Consider the following 11,091-nt stretch of genomic DNA (forward strand, 5'->3'; position numbering starts at 1 on the left):
TGGCATTTAAAATGAGTGGTCAGTGAGACAGCTGCTTTCTGCCACACAGCATAGCACAGTGATGTCTGCGCAGACTGAAGTCATTATTTAGGAAAGGCATTTTTCGTCTCTTCTTTTTGAGAGGGACTTTTCCAGGGTTTGGAAAGCATCAGTGTGGCTGGAAGTTCAGAAAACAGAGGAAAAGAAGTGCTTTTGTGATTTAAGAAATTTGTCTGGACATGAGTGATGTTTCTAGTGTCATCACTACCTGTTTCCCTGTCATCTGTCAAAGCTACATGGAAGCTTCTTAACAGGATTTTCAACTAAAATGATGTTTGAAGGCTGATTTTATGCTGCAGAATTCACTTTCCTAAACACAAACACTTCCCATCAAATCACATGCCAAGAAAGACATTACATTCACTGTACCCAAAGTACATAACCATCCAGTTTCTAACAGATCCACGTCCAGAAGTCTACAGCTAATGTCGAGTATGCTGGTGAATTCATCCCACAAGGAAAACTACATTAACAGCTCAAAGTAGAATCAAATTTCTCCTCTGAAACATGGAATTCTGGTCAAATGTGTTTCAGTCTTCTCCTTCTCTGCTGGTCTGTTGGCTGTATATTTACCTCTCCTTCGTCTCCCTTCCTCCTACTTTCACACAAACACGGACACACACACACACACACACACACACACACACACACACACACACACACACACACACACACACACACACACACACACACACAGGGCAGCATGGCCACACACCATGTGTACGAGCCAGATCTGGCTCCGTCCTCATGTCTGCCATACGGTTGATTCCTCCCCACTGTGCACACCCTGCAGGCCAAACACACAGCACTCTGTGTGTGTGTGTGTGTGTGTCGCTGAAGGCAGCCTGCACTTAAATATATATCAGGGGCACTGGTTGCCTAAAGGTGAAAGCTGTGCGGTTTTCACTGGAAGGCAGCCGAACGAATGAATGAAAACCATTCTCCATTACCTTGTCAGCTACTCTCACCGTGCCCTTGAGCAAGGCACTTAAGCTGCTGCTGCTTCAGCACAGCAAAACAGCCTAAACCTGAATGGAGGAGCAAAAGTAAATTTTAAGCAGAAACTTGGTTTATTACTTCTCCGGTTATATATATTTCTTTATTTTGGCTAACTCTTCTATGTGTGAGTAAGAAACTGAACACTGATCTGGGAACAGGGCTGAAATGCTGAAAATAAGCCAGATGGCAAGAAATGAGAACAGTCAGATGATCAGGTTGTAAAACTAGATTATCCTATATACTTTTATCACTGCACAGGAAAACTGGGTGCTGCACAACTACGGCAGGCATGATGGGTCAAAGTGTGAACCAAGAAGCCCGTCTGTAAACTGTGATGAAAGTCTGCACTGGGTAGTTCACTCAATAATGTTTTTAACATGTATGATACAAATATGGGGCACAAGTTGAAGCAAAATAGAAATAGAAATACATAATCAGACATAATTAATGTTATAAGTTAACAAAATTTCAGCATTTTTTTTTAAGTTTGCCCCTGAAAAAGTGTCAAAACTGCAAGCTTGCAAACTTGCATGAGAGAAGTTTGTTACGCACTTTTTGTTCATATCTGATTGAGTATTTCATTGTGTGTATAAAAGGTCAAAGAATGTGAGCAGCCTTCGCTCTAGCATGCATGCAGACATGTAAAGGCTCACTGTGTTTACATCCGCTGTTTACGCGGTGCGGCTCCATGCATTGTGCATGTGAATATGAAGCGTGTAATGCCGCAACATCTCTCATGTCAGTAAGATCAGGGGAAGCGTGGTGTGTTTCTGCGTGCGTGTCCATGTCCGTGTCATCGCATGCTGCCTGCATGAAAATATGCATGTCATTTAATTGTATGTGCATGTGTATGTGTGTTGTGTCTGCTGCCAGCGAACACACATTGAGTGCATGTGTGCGAGAGCGCCTTGGCTCGTGGTGGTTTTGTCAGGGCATGAAAATCATTTATTCATGTTTCACTGTGCGTGTGTGTACGTGTGTGTGTGTGTGTGTCTTGTATGCATGCTCTAATAGATGCTCTTTGCTTCGATGTGTTGCTAAATGTTTGGCTATCATGTCTGTATCTCTGAATACTAAATTGTCTATTCATGCTCTCCTTGCTCCTCTCTTTCCTTTCATACCGATCCTCCTTTTCACCCCCATCTCTTCTAAATATCCGTCTCCTCATCTTTTCCCTCTCACGACTCCTGTGTGTGGACGTTAACCAACCACGCAGCATTTCTCACTCTGTGTGAGTGGGTCTGTGTGTGTGTGTGAAGGAGGTTTTTTAAAAATGCATATATTCTATAAGAGGGAGGAGGAAACAGAGCGTGGTGAAAAGAAAAATACAGCCTCTGTGTGTGTTGTGTCAGTTGAGTTGACATCTGATCTTGCTGAGTATGGTAAAGAAGAAAGTGCTGAAAGTACTCTGTGTGTGGGGGGGATCCTCTGTGTGTGTGTGTGTGTGTGTGTGTGTGTGTGTGTGTGTGTGTGTGTGTGTGTGTGTGTGTGTGTGTGTTTTGTGGCCTGTATGTGTCCTCATTTCTGTGTGGGTGGTAAGAGGAGGGAGTAAGGGAATAGGGTGTGTGTGAGTGCACTTAGTTTAAGTGTCAGCATGCCTTCGTTTGTGTGTGTGTGTGTGTGTGTGTGTGTGTGTGTGTGTGTGTGTGTGTGTGACAAGCAGGGAGAAGAGAGGGGGAGTCGAAGTGAAACAGAGGCTGAGAGATGGATGGCATGCAGGGAGGGAGATGAGGGAGGGACGGAGGGGAAGAGGAATGAAGGAGGGGGAAACGAGGAGAAAAATGTGAGTAATTGGGAAGAAAGGGAAAAGATGGAAGTAAGTCAGAACAGAAAGAGACACTTTAAAGCACGAGGCTGTTTTTTCTCTTCTCTTTCTTTCTTATTCCAGTTTATGTTTCAGTATTCTTCACTCTGGCATAAATGTTATATGAGCGGCGTATGTTATGAATGAATGTTAAATCAAAACTCTTTGCTTCTGCCCTTCCTTTCCTCCGTCTCTTGCTTTGTCAGAAGTGGTCTCTGCAAAGCTTTTCTGACAAATAGACCAGTTTGATCAACCTCACTCATGCACACGCACACATTCGCACGTGACCGCGGCTTTGCCCGACTTCATCTGCAAGCAGCGAAAGTCCTTTACCTCTTTCTTCATTCTCAGCGTCCTTGTGTGTGTTTTATGCTTCATGTTTTGTGTCCTTGGTGCACGGTTACATCAATAGGGAAGCGTCTCCCTGAATGAAATCTATCAATATTTCATTCCATAACTGCTGAAAATGCAAGATCGACAGGCAGGGGGGGAAAAAGGTGAGGGGAGAGGAGCTCGGCTGTGACGAGCAAGTCATAACAACTGAATACAGATCCAAAAGCAGAGCAGGTTTAGCACCTTTACTTTGTCAAAGGGCGTGTGTAGAGTCTGGGGGTTTAGGCAGGCGAGTGGTGGGCAATGGGTCAGTCTGAGCAGGTAAAGGCAGGTACGAACTAAGACAAGGCAGCAAAGCTATGTCCTGCTTCCACCCTAGAAGCTTCTCTAGGGGCCCAAAAACTCCTCAGACACTTTCTATTTGATTGCTGGGATTAAGCTCCAGTTTTAGTTCCCTGGTCGTACTTCATGCACCATCAAAAGTTCCTGCTGAAAAAGTCAAACTATTAGGGTGCAGCTTGCAGCACTGGCCTGTGCTGACTGGTCGAAAACACAAGACTACCAAAGTATTCGTTCAGAGTGGTTTACGCTAGTTTCAATGTTAAGACTAAGGAAGGGAGTTCCCTGTAAAATAGCAGTTGAAAGAGAGGACGAACAAAAGAGTGAGCAAGTGAGCAAAATTAAACTTAATTTGCTATTTTTTCAAAGCAGTTCTGTACTGAAGCAGAATATTAACCAGAGGCACTCAGCAGACAATAGCTAATTTATTTTCTGGCATTTTAAACTACATTTGAAAACTTACAAAGAACATCACATTGTGTCACAAACAACAGTTGTCACTTCCAATCCATCATTAATCTAATTAGCCTAATCCTCACAGCCCCTCAATTGTGGTGGGGAAGCACAAAAGGGACTTTTGGTTCTTTGGACTCAGCCAATAGATGACCTGGTGATGAGAAAATGCTAAAGGCCTCAGTATGCTTCAAATGAAGTGTTTAACAGTATCTGAAATGCCCTCCTCCCTCTCTTCTCTGATGCTGGAACCGGGGTGGCTGCGTTTGACATAACTTTCACAAAGAGACACTTTAGATGTGATCAAACAACACGTCTTATGACGCAGACGGTTAACAGGAATCCTGCAGTAAATACCTGCAGTGGTGACTTTTATTCCATTATTCCCTGCAGTCGCTGTTTCACTTCACTGTGAGATAGAATGACTGATTTTATTCAACTTCCTTTATGTTGCCTTCGCTAGCCGTGCTTCCATCATCATGTATTTTTACATATCGCATTAGAAAAGGTTGATGGGAACAGAATTTTTTATTTTTGTAAAAAAAGACACAAATTCATTTTTGTGCTTGCTTCAGGTGGTTTTTGTCTTTTTAAGAAAATAATTAATGGGAGAGGGGAAACACCTGTTTTCAATAAATTCTGACATAGAGAACATTTAACCGACATGACTGATCGGCTGTTTCCGCTCCCAGAGAAGAAGAAGAAGAAGAAGAAGAAGAAGAAGAAGAAGATTAAAAAGTCTCCTTATCCCCCCACACTGACCTGAAGTGACCTTTTCCACATTAATATATGAAACAAACAAAGAAGTCATATTTGATTTAGTTCTACTTTTTCACTGCTGCACCTCTTCTATAATAATTTCACAACTGGAGAATTGACACTACCTACTGTTTATCTTGGTACTGGATGGAAACAAGTGTTCGTTTGCATTTTATTTAGCAAAATTTGCAATACATTTGGATGGACGCCCAGCCGTTAAAAGAAACCTGAGGAGAAACACAATCTGACCAATCACAGGTTGTGTTTACGTCGCATGTTTACATCGTAGTCTACAGTGTAGCTTCAAGGCTCACGCGTGCAGTGGCTACGCTGCAGCTCCTTAACGCACAACCATAAATCAGCCTCAAGCGTCTGGTATTTCTACACGGGCTGTGAGGAGCAGCTGTGACTGGGTTAGGTGATGGGCCGATGGGAACCGTAAGGAGACAAGTGATGGGCAGAACACGAGATGCTGGTATGCAGGATAACAGGAATTAAAAAGAGAAAGACGAAGAAGGGCGAGATGCACCAGCTGTCTGTCCCACCTACACAGGGATCTTGTTGAGATATGATTATCTATTAATCAGATAATACAGGCCAGCTTCCTGTCCTTCCTTCTCCGTATGCTCGGCTGAACAAAAGGGTAAACACAAACAGAGAAGGAAACCATGAAACACGCACAGAGCAGCTCTGTGTTAAAGAGGTGAGATTTAATGTTAATACATCCACTGAACATCCCATAGTCTGTGTTACTATGGTGCTGACACAGGACTTCAATTAAAGCTCAGACTCACTGGCCGCACACACACACACACACACACACACACGGCCACAGTGCAGACAGGCCTATTGATTTTTGTGGTAACACTGTCCTGTCACCACATACAGTGCGAGTCTACCTCTGTGACCTCCCCTCTCTCACCCGCCTCCTCTCCTCCCATACATGTGTAAATGTGACACTTGACACCTCTCACCTCCCCCTCACCTCTCTGCTCCCCTTTTCTTACCATCTCTCATTACTATCTCTACTCCCCTGTTCCCTGCTGCTTATACCCTCTCCTCTTCCTCAGATGCTCATTTCAGCTCCACCTCCTCCTCTTCCCTCCATCCCTGCACCATTTTCCTTTTTTTTTTCTCCACAAAGGATTGTTGTCAGGATGAGAGAGACAGTGATTGGAGACATGGAGGTGGTGGTGGTGGTGGGGGGGGTGGTGGTGGTATGGCCCTGTTTTGCCAGCGCTGCACAGGAAACACACATTAAAAAAAACCCACATATAACACACAAGCAGCTACATACGCAGATAAAAAAGGACAAATAAGAGAATGTCTCACCAATCCCCCAGAGAGCGAGGCAGAGGAAGAGGCAGAGATTTCCTGCTGTGTTTAGAAGCTTTGGCAATACCGCTCAACAGTCATGCCAATACAGAAAAGTACAAGAGGAAAACACAGACATGAAGAGGAAAAAAGAGAGAAAAAAGAGAAAAAGGCTAAAAACATTCACAAGCTTCAATAACCTTAAAGATTGATTACAACCTCTAGGTTATACTTATGCCTCAGTACAGTCTACAGTCATCAGTTAATGGTATTTGGTATGGTATGAAAGCAGTACTGAAATACTGTGTGTTTCAGTACATGTAACCATGCAGACAGGGTGGAGAAAGAGCCTGAAATTGGTGATTACATGTTTTAGAGCCAGCTAGTTTATCCTTTAGCAGGCTAAAAACTCAATTAACTGGAGTACGTCTGAATGATTTATATTTGTATATTCAGGACTGTAGAAGTAAATAAAAAGGTGGGCAGACTCTGAGCTTCAGTCAGTGATCGTCATATCATTCATTGTGACAGATAATGTACATTTAACTATTAAACCACATTAGCGAATATCAGTGACCCTTAACCTTTTTGGATTGTCACACTCCTGATGTGAAGTCATGTCTACTTGTGAGCCTCCATGAAGATAAAGCTACATAGCATTTCACAAGAAATGCTACAAAGGTAAAGAAAAATGGAATTCTGTCTATTTCATACCCTGTTTATCATCTGGTGACCACTTGTGATCTACCATTCTTTGTACTTATCTAATTCTTCAATATCAAGTTTTATGCAGATGACACAACTTTGTACGCTGCATGGTCTGTCATTTAAAATCAAACTGTTTTCTGTCTAGAATCAAAGATGTCTAAAGTTTAAATTTATTGTTCACTCAACTTTCATCTATATTTGATTACAGAGATTTTCTGTTCTGTCTTGCTGCTCCATTGTTGCTCCAGAAGTTAAATTCATGCCAACATCATTGTTCTCTTTATTGTAAAGTTAGATGGACTTCATCATCACATGACATTTATCTCTAAAGCTGAGCTGTCAAAGCTTTCAAACTACATGTCTTCAAAGTTTAGCCTGACGAACATTGTTCTAGTGTCCTACAGCCTTGAATGTTCAACAATGAAAGAAGAAGAAGAGAAGAAGAAGAATCCTTTATTGATCACAGCACAACATGCATAGTTACAGAGGGGGAAGTGCACATGCCATGCTTCAGTGAAATTCTTTCTCTGCATTTAACCCATCCTGGTAAGTCCTTCCTCTGCAGCAGACAAGGAGCGGTGGGCTGCCAGCCAACAGCAGCGCCCAGGGACCCAGTTCCTTTTGTCACCATTGGTCAGGTGGTGATGTTTTTAGTGGCGGTATTTTATGGAGGATACCCCAGGTGAACACGGGGAGAACATGCAAACTCCACACAGAAAGACCCCTTTCCTCAAGCAGCAGGCACCGATGGCATGGTGGAGGACACGCCCCCGGCCCACAGGGGGAATCGAACCCGGGACCTTCGAGCTGTGAGGTGACAGTGTTACCGCTGTCCCACTGTGCCACTTTCAACACTTAAGCCAATGTGAATGCGGAGCTGTGAAAGTATTCAGGATAATGAGAAGTTTGAACATCTACAGTTTCATGACAAGACTGCGTGATACGGGTGAAAGCTCTGGAACAAGCCAGTAAGCGATTATTTTGTCAGCTGCTGTTTCCAAGGTCGAGACTGAACTGTTAAACTTGACTTTGTATTTATTGTTTCTTCTATGCTGGCTGTGTGATTGTCTGACTGTAAATGTTTTTCATTTGGAAACAGGATCTTGGTCTCAGTTAGACTAAATGATTTAATAAAGCCACTGAGCTAAAACGATTTTCACGCAGGTTTCAAAGATCCTTCCTTCCACACAGAACCTACACATGCTTGTGTGCACTATAACGCCACATCTCTATACCTTGTTAGCCCGCGTGTCAATCAAGCGGCCGAAACGTGAGTCAAAGAAAGAGGGTGAGAACAAGAGTGAAACAGCAAACAAGGATGTGTGAGTGGGTAGAGACATTATTGTAAATGCTGATGTGCTGCACATGTAGAGATCTCAGGTTGAATGTGCTGAAATTTGAAGAAGGTGCAAGAGGTACGTAGCTGCAGAAATATCACAGGAGAGCAATGTGGAGCAACACAGACACACACACATTCTCTTTACCTTAGTATCGACCACCCATACAGAAAACACACACACACTGACACACACACACATGCACACAGACTCCTGTCTCTCTGTGACGATGCTATTCATATTTAAAGCATTGGTCGGCATAGAATAGAAGACACACACACACACACACATAGAAAGGCAGGCAGGTTTGCCCTCAAAAAGCGTAACCCTGATCACATTACAGCTAACGTACCATAGCTTTACATGGTAATTTCATACAATGCTTACATTCTATTAAAAGAAACACTTTGCAGTGGTCAGACTTTACATCATGCTACACTGGCTCTTTTCCACGTTTGATGAGTGCTGCTTGGTTAAAGTAAATCTTAAAAATCTTAAATCTTACTAGCATGACTCACTGTGGCTATATCCTTAAAATAATCCATGTAAACGTAAATACAAGCAAGCGTGGAAAAAGACATTTGTGGTGCTTTAAAATGAAGGAAGAAGCCACTTGTCTTGTCGTTGGTGTGGATGAGTGATGGATGAGTAAATGAGTGGAGAAGAGAAGAGGAAAACCATCAGTCGCATTAATATCTGTAACAGATCTGAGTGCCTGGTGAAAAAGTCACTTAGCACATCTGGATCTTTTGAGTGTCTGGAGGAGTTAAAGTGAAGGAGAGAGGGAGGGAATGAATTAGAGGAGTGTTTTGCAGCGCCCTTAGGTCTCCAAGATTCCTCACTCCTCCTCTTCCTCCTCTAACTCTCTCTTTCTCTCCTTCCAGCCGGAGGAAAACTCCTCCATTCCCTGCATTCCTCTCACATTCCAGCTCTGGGTTTACCTTCGTTACCTCTCTCCCTACATCAACATCACCTCTTCCTCCTCCTTTTCCCCCCATGGCTGTCTGCCTCCACCTCCTTCCCTTCTTCTCTTCCTTTTCTCTTTCTGGGTCTCTCTCTCTCTCTTGCTTTCTCAATATCCCCCCCCCCCCCCCATCCTCCCTCACTCTTTCCCAGCATGCTCCAGTGGGTCAGTGGAGGCAGGGGGCTCGCCTGAACCCTCCACCCCCAGCAGGGGCCCTCCAGCTCAGCCTTGCTGGCTGGCAGGCTCCCTGGCACACCTCCAGCGTGCACACACACACACACACACACACACACACACACACACACACACACACACACACACACACACACACACACACACACACACACAGAGCTTTTTTTCCTCTCTGCTTGCTTGCTGTATCTTCCTGGCTTCTCTGTAACAGCCTCTCTTGCCTTCTTCTCTGTTTTAACGTGTTATTTCTGCTATTATCAAGAATTGCTTTTGTCTAATTATTATAACCTGGAAAAAAAGATGGTAATCAGAGTTGCACAGTCACATGAGTTCGATCTCTGGCTCCTTTCCCAAACACATCATATCGTGTAAATGCTTTTTATCACTGTTTTTTGTGCAGACATCATATGGGAGCAGCAGCCAGCTGTAGAGTAAATTTTCCAAGTAAGACAGTCTGGGAATTTGCCAGCTCAGGACCTCGTAAGATTTCTGTAAATCTTTCATCATGACTCTTGTGGGAATGAAAACTGTAACACTACACTCCACTACAGCATACAGATGCTTACAACATTTCTATTTTAGGGAGCCAGCCAGGTAACCTCGTCACAGAGGGATTGAAAACCATTTGCAAGAAATACAGGAGACCAGCAAATATAAAGGAACGTAGGAGATGATTCCTGACTTATATGCTGACAATATATGTTATTCACAAATATTGTACATTATATATTTGCACAGAAGCTGTCAGCTGTTATGTATACAGAGAATACAGGAAGTTAGAAGTGTTAGATTTAATGGTTTGATTCTCCGATGTGGGAGGTGAAGAATTCTCCTTTGACTTCTTATGATAAAACTGCCAAAAAGTTCATATGAAACATATATGAGATTAGAGAGAGGGACAGAGAGAGAGAGAGAGAGAGAGGAGAGAGAGAGAGAGAGAGAGAGAGAGAGAGAGAGAGAGAGAGAGAGAGAGAGAGAGAGAGAGAGAGAGAGAAAGAGGCCCTCAGTAATTTGGTATTTCCTTTTTAGACTGGGGGGGCAATGCCCTCATTTTCAGTATGAAGTGCACACACACACACGCACGCACGCACGCACGCACGCACACACACACACACACACACACAAATGCACACACACAGCTTCATTAATGACCCTTGCATCCGGCCTTGGGCACTGTGGCCTCAGAGAGAGAGAAAACATAGATAGATAGATAGATAGATAGATAGATAGATAGATAGATAGATAGATAGATAGATAGATAGATAGATAGATAGATAGATAGATAGATAGATAGATAGATAGGTCAGAGGTGAGGGTTCACATCTCTGACACGCGCACACACACACGCACACACATGCACACACACGCACACACAGAAAGCTGTGGGAGTTCAACCGGAGGTTAGACCTTCAGGCTCTGCGGCTCAAAGAGAGACAGAGGGAGAGAATTCATAAGCAGCTGATTCAGCGTGCTGCTCGCTGGTGTGATTACTGCAGACGCAGGAGAAAAAGTGCAGGAGGAAAATTTCAGGATAATTTCAAGAAGGAGTCGAACAGAACAATAAGAGAGGGGAGACAAGGGGTGTAAAATCTGGCAGTTTAGGGAGAGCCGATTTCAACTTTGTAGACGAAAAGAAAGACAGAAAGTGCGGAGCGAGTGATAACGACTCTTTTACGGCTCAAGCAACAGCTGAAGATGTTACTGTGTCTCCAGACTGTCTCCTACAAACACACACGGGGCCCTGACCTTGCAGATGGCAGCTGTTGACGTCACTCTGTGCCCCATCCAGAGCTACAAACTCCCCCCCCACACACACACACACACAGACATACTGGATAAATAGGATTACA

Source organism: Chaetodon trifascialis, chromosome 22 (assembly GCF_039877785.1).
Source record: "Chaetodon trifascialis isolate fChaTrf1 chromosome 22, fChaTrf1.hap1, whole genome shotgun sequence".
Classification (NCBI taxonomy): domain Eukaryota; kingdom Metazoa; phylum Chordata; class Actinopteri; order Chaetodontiformes; family Chaetodontidae; genus Chaetodon; species Chaetodon trifascialis.